This window comes from Malaclemys terrapin, chromosome 4 (genome assembly GCF_027887155.1).
Source record: "Malaclemys terrapin pileata isolate rMalTer1 chromosome 4, rMalTer1.hap1, whole genome shotgun sequence".
Taxonomy (NCBI): domain Eukaryota; kingdom Metazoa; phylum Chordata; order Testudines; family Emydidae; genus Malaclemys; species Malaclemys terrapin.
The window spans coordinates 49,625,174-49,642,887 of NC_071508.1; the positions used below are offsets into that span (position 1 = coordinate 49,625,174).

A 17,714-nucleotide genomic window follows, 5' to 3' on the forward strand; every position below is an offset into this window, starting at 1 on the left:
AGGCACCTAGATTTATTTTTTTAAATAAACATGGGTTTCTGTAACACAAACAAACAAAATTGGCCTATTGAAAGCAGCCATTCCAAAAATCCATTAAAACAGGCAAAAAAAAAAAAATGGAGCCCCTTAGGAAGAATTAATGAAAAGGAGACGTTAGAACTGGCAAGGATGGACTGATCCGAGAAGGTAGGCCTTACATTGAGCCTTGAATACAGCAACACAGCACCTCTGACAGATATCCTTTGGGAAAGATTTCTGCAGATTTGAGAATTGAGAGGACCTCACTCTTCAAGAGGATTGAGATGGAATCTCAGAATGCACAGCAATGGCAGCCTTTATCTTGTAACTCGATTCATAAAGGAAAACGGTATTTATTTCTGATGTTAGATAACTGTACTGATAAATGGAAAGACCCAAACTTGGATTTTCCTTTAATAAAACAGTGAAAGCTCTTTTAAAAGAACATATGATTTACAACACATTGGCTGGCAGCAACTTACAACAAATCTGTGTTTCTGTGAATATACCCAAAGCAGTACTTCTGTGAGTATATGTAGATCAGTTCCAGTTCTATATGAGTCAAGCAATGGAGCAGATGTTCAAAAGGCTGGGCCCTAAATGTGAATGGTGATGTGGCCAGTAGGAGAATACTCTGCACTAAAGTTCATACATCTCTTTCCCCCGACCTTCTGCTCCGATTATTTTGTTTTTAGGTTTTGTGAAAGTAAGAGACTACTAATCCTCTTTAGAGTCAATCAAATTGCAGGTCTGTCCTTTGAACACTTCCTGCAAAGCTGGGCCAGGCCAACTCGGACTTGCAGCATCCCCATTATTCTAGTCCTGTGGATCTTCTGGTAAGTGACTATCAATTGTGCAAAAATATATGGTGATTTTTATCATGTGAACAGTCACAAGCATCTACTGGAGGCTAAACCTCTAAACACACTACACTGAGGTACAAAACTGAAGTCCTAATGATAAACTTAAAAAGAATACCCTGGCAGAGTTTGCCAAAGTACAGAGTGTCAGCCCTGTATCTGGGACAAAATTGGGATAATTACTTGTGGTCATTTAAATGCCTCTTGCAGCTTCCTTGGAATCTTCTTTTCCACATTATGTTGCTCTGCTTTGCTTATTGACTTCAATGAGATTCCCGCTCTCCCCCCTCCACCTCGAGTTCAGACTGAGTCAGGACTGCAAAATTTGAGTCATAGTTAATGATGTGCATTGGGATCCTTTGGAGTGAAAGATGCACTATAAACATAAGGATCTGAATGTTCACTTACACCCATTTTAAGGTCTCTTTATATTGACACCACAATGCAAAGGGGCCTTAGCTTAACTGAGAATCAGATCCAAAATATTATTATTATATTTTATTTATTTTACCTATGTTTGTATCCAGACTTATCAGCGGTGAAAAGCTGAAAGTTAATCTGCTGCCCTACTTATTCCACTGAGCAAAATATTTTAATTAATTTCAACCTACTAGAACAGATGCATGTGACTTACTGGCCTATATTGGTTTTATACATCACTCAGGGATGTGAAAAATCCACACCCGAGCACTGTATTTATACTGACCTAACCCCCTGCATAGACAGCGCTACGGCCATGAGAGAGCTTCTCCCACAGCTACCGCCACTTGGGAAGGTGGATTAACTATGCCGGTAGGAGAAGCTCTCCCACTGCTGTAGGAACGTCTTCACTAAAGCACCTTAGCGGCACAGCTGTACATGAAGACAAGCCCTTAGTTCACAGTGCATTTTCGGGGGGAGGGGAATCGTCATGCACAGTAGATCTAGTAGTTCAGTTTCAGTCCACAACTGTGACAGTATTTCCTTCGAGAAGTTCTGCTAAGCTATTAAAGATTGTGAGGCTGTTATTGAAGTATGGTTTTAGCTGCTGTGTGCCACTGAGGGACTGGATCCCTTGGAATTATGGGCATGTGTCCATGTCCACCATCCTCCAGAAGTAGTGAGCAGGCTTTAGAGATTAGCTTAACAGAGAATACATCTCATAACTGCAAAAATGAATGTATTTGGTGTTCACAAATCAGCGTGGATTTGAATATGATATGAAATGAGCATACAAGGCTGCTGCAGCAGACTTCAAAATACAGGCCCTTGAGCAACTGTTTCTGCATGAAAAGCAGGAGCTGGGAGATGGGAAACAATAAGAAATCCCCCTCATGAGCTTTTCATCAAATCTTTCTTTTGGGGGTGGGTTGCACCTTGTGTTGAATGGGCAGAAGCTTTACGCCAGAGCCCTCTAGATGCACAGAGTCATCTAGCTGGAGACCAGGTGCTCCTGCACCAGCTCTGCCTTACCATATTCCTGTTGCTGCCTAGCAAGGCAGCTACAATAGAGCTACGTTACCAGCGCTGTCCTTCGATCCTGGCCACTGGGGCCAGTAGCACCAGCAACCTCCCTTCATGGGGTTTCCAAAGCATACAGGGGAGCCATGGTAAAAGTACATGCTCAGGTTAAATTGGATATGCCCCCACTTTGCTGACTCCCGGGTTCCTCCCTGCTCATAGATCCCTGGTGTGTGGAGGGCCTGTAGAGTACAGACCTGAAGAAATCAGAGTGTACACATATCCAGGGCACAATCAGGCCAACTGTTAGTTAATAATAAATACATTATTATTCTTTCCTAGTATAAACATTGGGGAACCCATCTAGAGGCAGAGTGATGTATAGGAAAAAACACAGGGTTCTGAGAGAGACAAAGTAGCTGAGGTAATAGCTCTCACTGGACCACCTACATAACAGGGTTAAGAGTCAGGAATTCCTGACACCTAATCCCAGCTCTGTCTCTGACCAAGGGTAAAGCATTGGGAGCAACTTGTCTGCCTCTATTTCCCCATCTGTAAAATGGGGGTAATAATGCCTACCTCATAAAAGAATGATGATGATTAATTTGTGAATATCTGGAAAGTTCTTTGACCATATAGAGAGCTATACATATTCTATTTATTATTTTCTAGTGGCTACACTGGATATGAAAATTAAAAGTTGTTTCTGATGTGACATTGGTAATAATAGAATATGGATCTTTTCACCTCTAAAGAGCTGGTTCGTATTCAACCTACTCAAGGGGGGGAGGGATAGCTCAGTGGTTTGAGCATTGGCCTACTAAACCCAGGGTTCAGAGTTCAGTCCTTAAGGGGGCCCACTTAGGGATCTGGGGCAAAATCAGTACTTGGTCCTGCTAGTGAAGGCAGGGGGCTGGACTCGATGACCTTTCAAGGTCCCTTCCAGTTCTAGGAGATGGGATATCTCAAGTAGAGATTAGAAGTTGTTACCATCAATCAAGGACCTAGTGGCTGGATTTTTACAAGATAAAAGCTGTCATTAGAGTTCACACACTTGCTGGTTGTCTAAGCAGCAGGGTCAAGGACTGTATGAAAATGGAGACTGAACTAATATATGGCTTCCAACTTCACTGCTACAGTTTTGTTTGGAGAAATGGTGTATTGTTAGCTTTATGGTACCATTCTTTGGCAGGGGGCAGGAGAGAGGGGAGCTGTTGAAAACAGCAGGAAAGTCTGGTGTCTGCCTTAATCTCTCCATCCAGAGTTAATTCCTGAGGAAGAGTTGCTTCCTGGGAACCAGGCATTAGTGTTTGGGCTGAGATTTCTGAAAGAAGGGATAACCTGGATGTTGTTTGTGCCCACTTCTGTTCAAATACTAGTGTATATAATGTAGATGAACAAGTTGCACTGACTCCACATCACTGATTTATCCTCCCATCGGAAGCCAGCCTGTTTTGGTTTCCTTGATATGTGTTACTGCTAGGTAGAGGGGTAAGAATATTATTAATTCCTTTGAGGCCCACTTTTCTAAAAAGGCATCTGTATTTGTATGCCTCTGCTTTAGGTACCAAATTTTAGAGCCAATGAGCACCAGATATTTTTCTTGTTATTATTTCTATTGCTGTCATGCACAGGGTTTCATTGTACAAGATACAGAAAATAACACAGCAACTCTCTCACTGGCCCCAAAAGCTTGCAATCTAGGAGTCAGATAATATGCAATAGGTTAATAAATAGGCAAATAGGGTTTGGTGGATAGGACAAGGGTAATAGTACAGACAGATACGACTACATAAGTTAATACTCAGAGGTGTCTGCCAGCCCAGCCAAAGTTCCTATTTGCTTCAATTGCAGTTGCAAATGGTGAGCAAGTCTGAAAATTAGTATCTGAAGTTGGGGACCCAAAATGAGAAGCCATTTTTGAAGATCTGATCCTTAATATATGTTTTACAATGTTCTCTTATTGCTTATTTTAAAGCAGCAACATGTAGAAAATATCCTGTGTAAACAAGAAAACATATTGTAGTGAAGACTGCACTGGCAGGTGGATGCACTTAATGACCTAATCAATCTTTTCCATCTCTAGTTTTAAGATCCCATGTCTCTAAAAGATTAATGACTAATGTGTCCCCATATGCATCCTTTAGTCCCTTACAAGGCAATAGAACACACAGCTCCTACTGCAAAAGGAGGCCACAGAACAGATGACACAGGGTGACAGATTCAGGTAAAACATGAACAGCCGGCTCACAACAAGCAGGTCCAGTGTGTGACTATCTTCCTGCTCTTCCCCAGAGGTCATACAGAATCATTCAGGAAGAATGGATAAGAACAATTGCAGATGATGGGTACTAGAAAAGCTTCAAGATGGCTTCTTAATAGTACTTGAGAGGTTTGAAAGCCCTGGGTTCAATCAAAGTCTGTAATAAGGAAAGAAGCCACCAGTCAGCTTCTAGGCATGAGCTATAGAAACAGCCCCAGAACTAAAGAAGTGCTGTGGAGCATTCTCACTAATGTTTGCAGTTTCCATGTGAGGAAATAAACTATGTCCTGAACCTTAACCCCACTGAACAAATGTATGGGAATGTCCAGCTTCAGGATGAAGATCTCATCATCAATATTACTGGCCATCTCACCTGGGAATCTTCTTTTTATTCGTGGACTTATTAAATACATTAAATACATGCTGGCAGTCTGTGTCTCTTTGTCCCACCTGGATTGCATGGAGATTTAGGAGTCTGCTACTGCCACTAAACCAATCGACCTTGGCCCTTCAGCTTAGACAGTAGGCACTCATGCTTTTAGGCTTGGAGGTCCAGGTTCAATCCATGCAGACAATCCAGGCAGAGCCATCGCATAGTGTGAGCTTCTTTTTAATCCAAATCCATTTCATGAGACAGAAGATGCATAACACAGATGCAAGGTGCTCACTTATACAGTTACAACTTCATTGAGCAGAACTGAGGGCACAAAAGAGCCATCTACTGAACACGTGCTGTTAACAGCTGTTTGCTCCCTTCATTGGCTTTCAACCCTAGGATAAAAGATAAGAGTTTCCAGATCTTCTATTTGAATAAGATTATGCATATCAGAAGCTTGTGAAGCAAGTAGGCTTCCCATCTCCAAACAACATCAAAGCCACTCCAAAAGGCCAAGATATAGAAGGCTTCCGCATGTGCACAAGAGATTTGCCTGAACAAAATGGCGCTACATTTGGAGTCATCAGCAGAGAAAGCCTATAGTCGGAAGATTCTCCAGGCCGTGGTTGCTCACGGTACTAAAAATAGTAAAACCTCACTAGTTTGTCCTTCATGCATCTGCCCACCTCATCACTCATGCCCACAAAATGGCTGCATCTCCGGATCTAACAGCTGAGGGCACACAGCATTTAGAAGCAGCTCTCTAGTGTAGTAACATATGTTACTAAGACTTTGTGACTTGTATGAAACATGCTACAGCATGTTTTCTCGCATGCTATCAAGAATAATAAACGGCAAAAACTAAATTGTCCTTGTCAATCAAAAAACAAAATGCCAGAGTGTGAGGCGTTACCTTTGCTTTTTTCCCCACTGTTTGCTCACATAGGAGTAGATTGTAATGTTATGATCTGTCCTAGGTAGCTGCTCTGCCTCAGGATCAGGCCAAGGAATGAATTGTGACATCTGGGGTGGGAGTAGGTTACCTCACATCTTGTTGTAGAGCAGCTTATTCCCACCTACGTGCCTAGCTGATAAGTAGGGAGCCAGGACTCACGTCCTTCTCTGCCTCCCACCCACCCACTTACAGGTGAGAGCATTGGGGAGCAGCCCCTGGTCTCCAGCACTCTGTGCCTTGGAGTCCCAGTCTGAGCAAAGCTAAGCGGAGGAGTCTGTGGAGTCACAATCAGTGTTGTATAAGTATGTTGAGTGTAGGTTCAGAGATCAAAGGCCAGCTTCATTTCGGAAGGCAGGGCTCTAGACTGCAGGGCGGTGCGGGCTGCAGTCAGCATCAATTGCTGTTGTGTTTGTTACGTAATGTTTAAATAAAAACAATATTGCTGTTAAACACAAGCTCCCCGTGTTTTAAGTAGAACAATTCAGGGTAGCAGTGCCCTCCCCTTCCTCCTTACACACCTGTGTGGAAGCCTGTGATGATCTAACCCTTAGTCAATAATTTCCCAGGAACTGGTGGGATTGAGTGAGATTCTACTGTGCTGGCTGAGGTGCTGTGCCTTGTTTGGCTCCCTATGTTGCTCGCTCCTTCCCTGGAGTGGGGGGAAGAAGTGAACGCTGAAAAGAGCATTAGCCCCACAAGTTAAATTCTTTTCTCAGAGTTGTCCTGTTCTAACACCTCACTAGGAAATATTTCAAACAAAACTGCTGGTTTCATCATTGGTTGGACTCATTACGTTGATAGTTTGACATATTGTTAATATAATGGGCATTTGTACAATATTGGAAGGGCAGATTTAGGGCTGAATTTTGTAGAGGTGGCTCTGATCAGAGGCCTATCTCCTAGTAAGAGTTTCAACCACCTCTGGATCTCCAATAAGGCAGACCATGACAGAGCGGGGCACTCGTGCCCAGTGAATCCCTAAGAAAATTAATGAACAGGTAGGACAAATGTTGCTTCTTTTATCAGATTGCCATTATAATAGTGACATACATGTTATGGGCCAGATTAATCCCCAGTGCAACATCATCATCATCATTATTATTATTTTGTTCGTATTATTGTAGCACCTCGGAGCCTCAGTCATGGATCAGGACTCCATTGTGTTAGGCACTGTACAAACACAGAACAAAAAGGTAGTCCGCACCTCAAAAAGGTTAAAGTCACTCCTAGGAATAATTTCACATACATGCACAAACACTACTTCATGCACATTCACCAGCCAGAATGTTAATACCTATAGACAAGGTTGAAAACGTGGAGTCAAATTCCTCTCTGCCGTAATCGCTGAAGGGGATACTCTATGGAGGAATTTGGCCCATTAACTTGAAGTAATTGTTTTGTTGTGAATTATATTTTATAGCTGAACAATGAAGACATACGATTAGAGTTAAATGAATACATTTTTTTAAAACTAAAGGGACCTTTCTAAGACCTCTCTTTTTCATAGTAATATTGCCCTCTAGTGTTTTTTTCTGAAAACAGCAATTGCATATACTATTATCAATTATCAGGGGGTAGCCGTGTTAGTCTGTATCTACAAAAACAACAAAGAGTCTGGTGGCACCTTAAAGACTAACAGATTGATTTGGGCATAAGCTTTCGTGAGTAAAAACCTCACTTCTTCGGATGCATCCGAAGAAGTGAGGTTTTTACTCACGAAAGCTTATGCCCAAATAAATCTGTTAGTCTTTAAGGTGCCACCAGACTCTTTGTTACTATTATCAATGAACGTCATAGAATTTATGCTCGTTTTACAGCATACAGCACCAGAATAGATCTCTGAGCAGCCTAAATCTTTTAACAGCACAGCCCTACAACCAGAATAAACATCTAGACCAATATCTCCCGTAAGCGGTTCTAGCCATTTTCCAGCGGGTCCCTCGTCCCCCCTCTCTGCACAGGCTCCACCCCAGAGTCTGCCAGGCGGTGCTTCATTTAAAGAGGCACTGCCCGGTTGAAAACAAAACCCAGGCTAGAACGAATCCGGGGCCCGGCCCGTGTGAATAGCACCTCGCACGCGAAACCACTTTACCCGGGCACCTTCCCCCCCCGCAGCGCCAACACCCCGCAACCGGGCTGGGCTGCGCTTTTGGTCGCTTCTCAGGAGTGCATGTGCCCGGCGCTGCAGCGTCCGCCGTGCAAACCTCTGCCCCGCAGCACCGCGGGTTCGCCCCCCGCTGGGAGTCTGTGGCGCGGGGATCGGGGCCTCGCCTAGAGCTGAGCAACCACAACCTGCTTCCCCCGCAATCGCCCGTTCAAATAAAACATCCCTGGGGGCGTGTCTACGGGTTTGGGCGGCGCGGCCCCTTTAACACACCCCTCCCCATTGGGTTGTGCTCGGCAGCCGCGCCCCTTGCCGGGCAGGTTATAAAGCAGCCGCCGCGCTCCAGTCCCGACCCCCTGACAGACGTAGCCACTGGAGCAGTCGCGTAAAGCAGCAGGAAAAGCAGCACAGCGCACTATGCCGGTGGTTCTCGGGTACTGGGACATCCGCGGGGTGAGTCCCAGCTGCAGCGCCGGGCGCAGGGGGGGCTGCTATTTTCATTTCCCCCTGGGCCTGACTCTCTAGTGGAGTGGGGTCATGTCTCTGGAGGCTGCTGACGCTGGGTGGGTGGGACCCTACCAAATTCATGGCCATGAAGAATGTGTCATTGACTGTGAAATCGGGTCTTGTCTGTGCCCTGACTCAAAAGGGGGCTGCAGGGGGTCACAAGGTAACTTTAGGGGTTTGTGATACTGCCACCCTTACTTCTGTGCTGCCTTCAGAGGTGGGCAGCTGGCAAGTGGTGGCTGGTGGCCGGACAACCAGCTCTGAAGGCAGCTTCCCCACCAGCAGCAGTGCAGAAGTAAGGGTGGCAAGACCATACTGTGCCAGCCTTAATTCTGTGCTGCTGACTGGCTCTGAAGAAGTACCACAACACCCCCCCACACACACACACACTTCTAACTTCCCTCCCCCCCCCTCCACACAACTCCTTGTTGGGTCAGGACCCCTACAAGTACAGCATGCTGACACTTCAGATTTAAAGAGTTGAAATCATTAAATTTGCAATTTTAAAAAATCCTAGGACTGTGAAATTGATCAAAATGGGCCATGAATTTGGTTGGGCCCTATTGATGGAACCTGCTTGTTAATTATGCCATACAGCCCACCTGCTCCTCCTTGCAGCAAAAGGAGCATGTGGCCCCTGCTGCTTTTCTGCATTGTTTTCAACAGAGCCCTCTGCTGTTGCAAGAGTCTCTGTAGACGAGCACCCAGAAAAACAAAATAAGGGTGTCCCTGTGCTTTGGCCCAGGGGGTCTCTAGGGATCTGTAGGCGGCTCCGGGGCTATGGGACTGGCGTTGGGGAAGTTTCCTGTGTTCATAGGTGGTGAGTTACATGGGTCCATGGTGCCTGTGCTCCATCAATATTTAGGAACGTGGGCCTGGCTCCACCAATGTTTGGGCTTACCGTGCTTTGGGGAGGCCCCCATACTTCAAGGGGACATAGGGTCCAGGGCAGCCTGGGGGGTTAGTGGGGAGTCTGATGCCGGCAGCAGCAAGCTATTTGGCCCCGGCACACCCCACTGGCTCCTCGCGTTGCCATGGGCAGGTAGAGGGCCAAAGCCTCTGACTCAAGATTGGAGGTGGGGGGGAATCTCGCTCCATTATCTATTTCCCTTCCCACTCCAATGGGAAAACGCAGAACAGGGATGGTCCCAAACTGTCCCAAGCCATTGGAAAGCAGAAACGGCCTTACACCTGAGCATGCAATCGCCTGCTCCCACGCACATGGTGCTGCGCACTGTAGCCCTCGTGCCTTGCACGGTATCCATGTGGGAAGGGCTGGATTGCAAAACGGTTACACTTGCAAGCCTTGTGTGCAGCTGGGGGTGGTAGGTTTTGAGGTTTGGCTGGCACTGGGCACCAAACTGCTCTGCCTGTACTTGTTCGAGCCTGCCTTGGTGGGGAGCTCATAGCGGTTTTGGGGGAGCTGACGTGAGTCTGGAGTTGCCTGCCTCTGGGGGGAGGGTGCTGCTCTGGTGGTGGTGAGTTCTAATCCAGCTCCTCTCACTGACTATATGTCCGCAGGCAGGACTGTTGGCCTCATGCAGGGTTATTTCCATTGTTTGAGTACTTGATTTGGCTGGGGCCTGGTCTTCAGGTGATACCCATTGGGCACCCACAGTTAGAAACCATTCTTTAGAAACTAGATCTTAATCTGTGCCTCAGTTTCCCTACCTGCAAAGATAGTGTGTGATGGAAGGGGTGGGGCAAAGGAGACTGACCTGCCTTTTGTATGGGCTAAGATGTCTAAGCACTTGAGGACGAGTGCTGTAGTGACTGTCACCAGGGAGGGGACTGACTGGTGAAAGAGGAGAAGTCACTGCTCCCTTTCATTGCTGCAACCACAGTGACCCGGCTCCTGAAAGACAAACCACGACCTTCGTCAAAGGAATCTCTTGGGGTTGAATTTCCAGACTGCTTTTGGGGTGGGCGTGGGGGAGGAGGGACGATGAAGTTTGTTCAGTGAACTCCCTTGAGGCTGAAGAATTACATTAGACCAGGAAGACTCTCACTCCGGCTTGCAGGCGGCCAGTGACTCTTTATCATGTCTCCTGTGGCTCTTGCAGCACATCATTAAAATACTGATTTAATTATTAACCAATCAGGATGCTTATGCTATGCTTATGCTAACCAATTGTAGTTGCTGAATTAATACTTGCACTGTCATTTTGCTGTGAGAATAATATAAGCTGTAGATATTTCCTGCCATACTGTTTAAATATGAATATATAGTACTATAGTAAATGAAATGATGAGTTCACACCCTTGTGGCTCTTCTGGGTAAAGCTGATGGCTAACTTGACTCCTGTAGCCCGAGGTCGGAATCCCCCTGCTCTAACGCTAATACTTGCAGGCTCTCACGTTGCCCTGGTCTTCTCCCTGCAGCTTGTCCACTCCATCCGACTGCTGCTGGAATACACGGGCACCGTGTACGAGGACAAGATGTACAGCTGTAGGGAAGGTGAGTGGTGCAGGCAGGGAGCAAAGCTAGCCCTCCCCAGCTCATTGAGTGGAAAGCATTCTGAGGGGCCAGGAACGGCTCGTTTGTGTAGGAGCTCTGCTCCCAGCTCTGCGGAGACACCCCTTTTCCTTGCCAGGCGAAAGGCTCTAGTGAGCCTGCTGGTGGGTGTGAGGGCCTCTTGCCTGGCTGACTTGGACTAGTCACAGCTCTGTGCAGTCTGAGTCTCCAGGGAGCAAAGGGCTTCCTGGTCCCTACAAGAAATTCTTTGCATGAATCTCCTTCAGTGGAGTGCCATGCATTCTAGACGGTCATGTGCTGCTGCATGCTGACCTGGTGTTTGATGGGGTAATGTTTACACTAAGGAAGTAGGGAAGGGATCCCACAGTCCTTGGCTGTTGGACTGGTATCTGACAAACCATGTAGTCAGAGCTGGATTAACCAACATACCAATGAGGCCTGAGCCAGCCTAGGGCTGCTAATCTGCCAATGTCTGGCCGTTAGACCTAGCCACTAGGAAATTTAGAGTTAACTCTTCATTCATTCATTTCAGGACTGTGTCCTGTCTTACCAGTCTGCTCAAACACCTGCTCCTAGCTCTCAGCAAATCCCACTGCACTGGATTCTCTAGAATCTAATTTAGTGAGTGTGCTAATAATCTGTCTTTAAAGACAGCTAGAAAACTACCTGTTGCGAGGAACATTTTCCCATAACAAACTCACCAGAAAGTTGCATGCTCGTTAGCTTGGGTTTTTAATCCTCCATCCCTGGCATGTGCTCTGGATTCTCTTGGTGCCTGAGTGCTTTCAGCATAAAGGGAATTGCTCCAGATGACCTCCCCAAATATCTTTGCTGCTCTTGTGAGGCAGTTCAGCATCTAAACACTTGTTACCAGTGGCTTAGGCTATTGCTACCATAGAGAAGCCCCCCATTTTATCCTGCACCAAGCAGTTAGGTGTTGTGACAGGGTCAGACCAGATGGCTACAGGAGAGTGATAGAAGGCAGATATATTGGCCCCAGATTAAGTAGGTCTCTTTTCCTTGGGTAAGGTAACAGGAAAGGTTCCAGAACAATCAGGAACTTTCTGGAAACAATTAAAGCAAACAGGCTGATTAGAACACCTGCAGCCAATCAAGAAGCTACTAGAATCAATTAAGGCAGGCTAATCAGGGCACCTGGGTTTAAAAAGGAGCTCACTTCAGTTTGTGGTGTGGGTGTAAGGAGCTGGGAGTGAGAGGATGTGTTGCTGGAGGATTGAGGAGTATAAGCATTAACAGACATCAAGAAGAAGGTCCTATGGTGAGGTTAAAGAAGGTGTTTGGAGGAGGCCATGGGGAAGTAGCCCAGGGAATTCTAGCTGTTGTGCAGCTGTTCCAGGAGGCACTTGAGACAGCTGCAGTCCACAGGCCCCTGGGCTAGAATCTGGAGCAGAGGGTGGGACTGGGTTTCCCCCAAACCTCCCAATTGACCTGGACTGTGGGCCCTACCAGAGGGGAAGGTCTCTGGGCTGAGGCAAGAAAATCCACCAATAAGCGCAGGACCCACCAAGATAGAGGAGGAACTTTGTCAGTGTATATGTTCTGACATCCTCATTGCATGTAGCTCTAATAGCATCTGTCAGCTGTAGTCCATGCTACTGCTTAGCATCTGTTGCATGCAGCAATACAATCTTAGGTTGGGATCATGTAGGATCAGGGGAAGTGATGTTGGGTTGGTTCACTCTTCAGGGATGGGACAGAACTTGGTACTGCTGACCTCCAGCGTGAACAGTGAAGCTGGGTCATTACCCCTGAGTGCTCCGCTGAGCACCAGTATTAATTTAGGGTATGTCACCCTGCAAAATGTGTTCGCCTGGGCTGGCTAATTCTAGTTGCCTTAACTTCCTGGTTAAGGCAGTTGTAGTTCTAATGTAAGGTAGCAGGTAGACTTAAACACCAGACTCCCCTCTAGTCTTTGTCTTTGGTCAACAGATTGAGTTAAAACTACAACTGCCATGTCTGTGGTCATTAGGATTTTAACTTGTGGTAAGGACACTTTCTCTTGGTGTGAAAAAACCGTTAGTGTTCTCATGCCCTGGCCAAATTCTAACTCTTGTCACCACATTCTGCCAAGCTGAAACCGCAGAGGAAGACCAACTAGATTGAGAACACCCCGCATTGTGCCCTAACATGTTGCAGAGGGTTGTGGTGAGCTGATGGGACTGCCCCATCTCACCTGAGGGGGCAGTAAGTGTGCATGGATCACTGCTCTTATTGGCCAAATAAAGTCCCAGTACGCTGAGAGGTTTTGTACTCAACACTGCCCTCTAGAAACCAAGAAGGCTTATTTCCTCTTACCTGGTGTAGGCTCTTTTAACCTGTATTCCCAGCAGGTGTAGTTCCACACTGGTTACAGCTCTCTGGTGTTATCCAGGCCAGAGTTTTTGGACACACTGCAAGTTGAATTGGCTGACAGTGGACTTTGAGTTTATTATTTACAACTCTGTCAATAACTTAACAGGGTGGACTCAAGTTAATTGGCAGCAGACTCAAATTACAACAGGTCCTGAAACTGTGCACCTGTTCTAAAGAAAGCTGCACCTGTTTTAACTTAAGGTGCAGGGTTTTTTAAACTGGCTTAGCTATACTGGTGTGAAGGGCTGTGTAGACCTTTTTTATTTCAGTTCAGACCAGGCTTATAGTTAGGTGTATTTCATTTTAGCATGACTTAAAACCAGAGTAAAGGGGAGCCACATAGCTTTTTGCACCAGTTTAACCTTCACCAGGTTAGAAATTTCACCTTAATTTAAACCAAAGCAGCCTTCTTGTGTAGACATGGCTACTTGATGACTGGGAGAGAGCTGGCCTGGAAGGATTCTGGCTCAGGCCCTCTTTGACTTAGGACCTGATTTTCAAGAGTTCTGAGCCCCTGGTATGTTCTCCCCTTTCAGTGAGCTGATGTTGGTCAGCACCATGGAGAATCTGCACCACAAGTGTGTGCCATGCTGCCCCAAGATGCTAGGGGGAGGAATTAGGTGGATGTGTTGGCATTGGCCTGGGATCTACCCTCTCTGTTCTCCTTCCTGCTCTGGACTATGACAAAAGCCAGTGGATTAAGGAGAAGGAGAAGCTGGGACTGGATTTCCCAATTGTATGTAGAGTTACTCTGGGTGGGCAGGCAGGTCCTTCCTTGGGGTGTGGTGGGTTTGGGAGTTTCACTGATTAAGATGGATTCTGGGTGGGGACCAATGCTGGGGTATCGGTGGGGTTCTTGTGCAGAAGTAGCAGGGAGGGGGGAGTGTGGGAGCCAGAGAAGTAGGAAGAGCTTGCTTACTAACCTTGCCTCTGACTGCCCTTCCAGCTGCCCTACCTCATCGATGGCAAGAACAAGCTCACGCAGAGCAATGCCATCCTCCAGTACATTGCGCGCAAGCACAAGTTGTGTGAGTATCGGTGGGGGGAGGTCTGGGCCTCACTAATGGTCAAGGGGCTGGGATTTGGCTGGGTAGCTGCCGGTGAGCACTCTGACATTTGTTGTGTCTCCCAGGTGGCGAGACGGAGGAGGAGATGCTGCGAGTGGACATGCTGGAGAACCAGGCCATGGATTTCCGTATGAGCCTTGTAATGATCTGCTTCAATCCTGACTTTGTGAGTTCATCCATGCTGTCCTGGGGGCTGCAACAAGACCTTGTTGATTTCAGGACAAATCCCACTCCAATACTATGCTATTGGCACACACAGCATTTTCCATACTAGATTGGGTCCATTTAGCTGGTATTCTGCTTCTGGCCCAATACTTAATCCTTCAGGGGCAGGTGAATAATGGTCTGAGTCACTTGCATAATGCTGTACCGGGGGAATTCCTTCCTGGCCCTCACAGGTGACCTGCCCTGAAACATGATACTGCTCACCCTTAGATTCCTATTATGACAATGGCAAACTCCAGGTGCCCTTCCCACTACAAGAATTTACTGTACATTGGGTGGGCACAGGGTTGCCTTGGTCTAATCCACAGCTGTCTCTGAAAACTTTCCCTCTTCCTCTCTGCAGGAGAAACTGAAGCCTGGCTACTTGGAGCAGTTGCCTGGGAAGCTGAAGCTGTTCTCTCAGTTCCTGGGGAAGAGGAAGTGGTTTGCTGGGGAGAAGGTACATGGTGGGGGTGTGATTGGGGGAGGGGCATGGGAACAGACTTGACTGGCCTGTGTCACTTCTCTCTCTCTCTCTCTCTCTCTTCTCTCTCCAGATCACTTTTGTTGACTTTGTCATGACCAGAATCGCATGTTTGAGCCCAAGTGCCTGGATCAGTTCCAAAACCTGAAGGATTTTCTTGACCGCTTTGAGGTGAGGTTTGCCCTGACTCCTGTAATGCACTGCTCTGGTTATCCAGGGACAACCCAGCTGCAAACATTAACTCCTTTGCAGAGAACTGGGCAACAGGCAAAGAATTTCATTTGCTAACAGATACAGCAGCTGCCAGAGCTATTGCTAACAAGTACTTGTTAGTGCTTCTGGTGGTAATGGAGATGTCAGACTGCCCCGCTCTGGCACCAGTAGGGCAGACAACTCTGGAGGGAGTGAAGTCTTCTTTGCTCTGTAACCACACAGGTTTTTCCCCTCCCAGTGCCCTGTAGATTTGCTTCAGCCCTGACTGAGGCCTTCCTCTAAGAGTCGTCTCTCTCCTTGGCCATGTATCTGATGGGCGCTCTGCTGGCCTCTGAGGGACTGGCTACCTCCTTCTCTAATGAGGTAGCCACATCTTGGTGCCCCGCTTGCTTGGTGATCTTGGCAGACACTCTTCAGGTGGCACTGGCAAGCTGGGATGGGACACTCCTATCCTGTGAGCCCTCCTAAGCAATGTCTCTTGGGATTCCCAAGGCACACTTGCTCCTGTTCTACTTTGTCCTTGCTCTGTATGTTGTTGGCCATGAGCTGCTGTGGAAATGGCTGAAGTGGCAGGCACTGGTTCCAGGTGGAAATAGGTGCTGGGACAGAAAGGAAGCAAAAGCCATACTTGCCATTAGTAGTTTTCTATATTCTCCCAGCCTGACTCCTGCCATAGTTTCAGTGATGCAAAAGAGGGTCCTTGTATGTGGATCGGGGCAATGGGCCAGTCTCCAGTCTGCCAAGGTACAAGATAGTATCCGGGAGCTGGTTATGGATTCCTAACTTTGGCCTGGGCCAGGGCCAGAGCAGAGAGCAGCAATGGGGCTGCTCTAACCTGTGGCAGGAGGCAACAGTCCCTAAAGGATTATATTATAACTGAGGATGTGCTCTGGCCACTCTTGCCCTGGGGACTGTAGGGAGGAGGTACAGGAGCCAACTTTGCACTCAGGGGATCACCACTATTCAGTGCTGGGGGAAACCCTAGCTAGTTGAGGGTGTGGCCACTCCTTGAGCAGCACAAAGGAAGTAGGGCAGAAAACATCCCACTGTGCCAGCAGGTATAACTGGTTCCTCAGGGACTTGCTAGACATAACACTGATCAGACTCCTGACCGGGGGATGTGGGGGACCCCCTTTGGTGTGGCCCAGAAGAGGCTTCATGTTAATGTTTCAGGGGGTTGAGGCTGTGTTGTGAGGTGGTTTGGGAAGCAGACTGTCTCCCCTCTGCTCAGGGCTCTTCCTCTGCTCTCTCCTTTCTCCTCCTCCCCTTCCCCCTCTCCCCCCCAGGCCCTGGAGAAGGTCGCAGCCTACATGAGCTCTAGCCGCTTCATGAAGACTCCTGTCAACAACAGGATGGCCAAATGGAGCAACCAGAAGAAGTAGATCTGTGTGGAAGGGAGGGGCTGGAGAGGAATAATCCAGAGCCCCCACTTGCTGTTTGTGTACGGACTCCCTCAGATCGGATGTTGTGAGGGGGTGGACAGTTGAATATGGTAAGTGGCGGCTTCAGCGAATTGCTCTGTGGAACAACCACTAAACGTGTGTAGTGACCCTACTCTGAAATGACCAGCCAATAAATGTTTAGTAATTGCACAATGGCTCCCTCTTGCTGAGTTGCCGTAGCCTCCCTGGAGGAAACCAGCCTCTCCAGTGCTGCCTCTTCCCCGCGTCTGTTCAGTTAACCAAGCTGGGAATAGCCAAGTACCCAGCACCACATCACATCTCCTACAGGGCATCAAGACCAAATCCTGCTTTGGCTTTGATGCCTCTGCAGTTGTCAGTGGAGTGGTGCAGGTGGAACTTCCCCCAACCCCTGGTCATGTAGACTCATGCTGTTGATGTACCTCCCTTGGTGGCTAGGGTGAACCAAACTAACAGCATCAGCCTGAGACTCAGTTGGTGCTGGTCAGTGTTGCCTAGTGGATTTAGAGGGCTGCTGTTACTGTAGATCCTCTTCAAGGGAAGAGGCTCTGGCCTGTTTCCCATTCTATCCTCGTTGGTGCTTAAAAGCCCTGTCTCCTGGCAACCAATTATAGGTACTTTCCTTGGGTGCCCTACCCTGATGACCCTGGCCTGTGGGGGAGTGATGCTCCAGGCTGGGTTGCCATGGCCCTGGCAACTCAAGGACCGGTATCATCTGAACTTGCAGGGGAGGGTTTCCTGTGCCCCACCAATTCCTCTGGAGATACTTAATGCTATTTAAACTAGGTAGCTTTAGTAAACTAGAGGTTTGAGGGAAGTCCAGCTGTTGGTGAAAGACTTAATGCTACATCAGTAAACAGGTTGCCAGGGGCCCAGTGATCTTGATCTGCTTTAGTATTCTGGAAGAAGAGAAGCTATGTCTAGCCTGGATGTTGATGGACTGGTCTAGGAAC

General features: G+C 47.4%; 1 pseudogene; it reads left to right on the forward strand.

The window, feature by feature from the left end:
* Positions 1 to 8,424: 8,424 nt before the first annotated feature.
* On the forward strand, positions 8,425 to 16,869 carry LOC128836523 (glutathione S-transferase Mu 1-like; annotated as a pseudogene).
* The last annotated feature ends 845 nt before the right edge of the window (positions 16,870 to 17,714 follow it).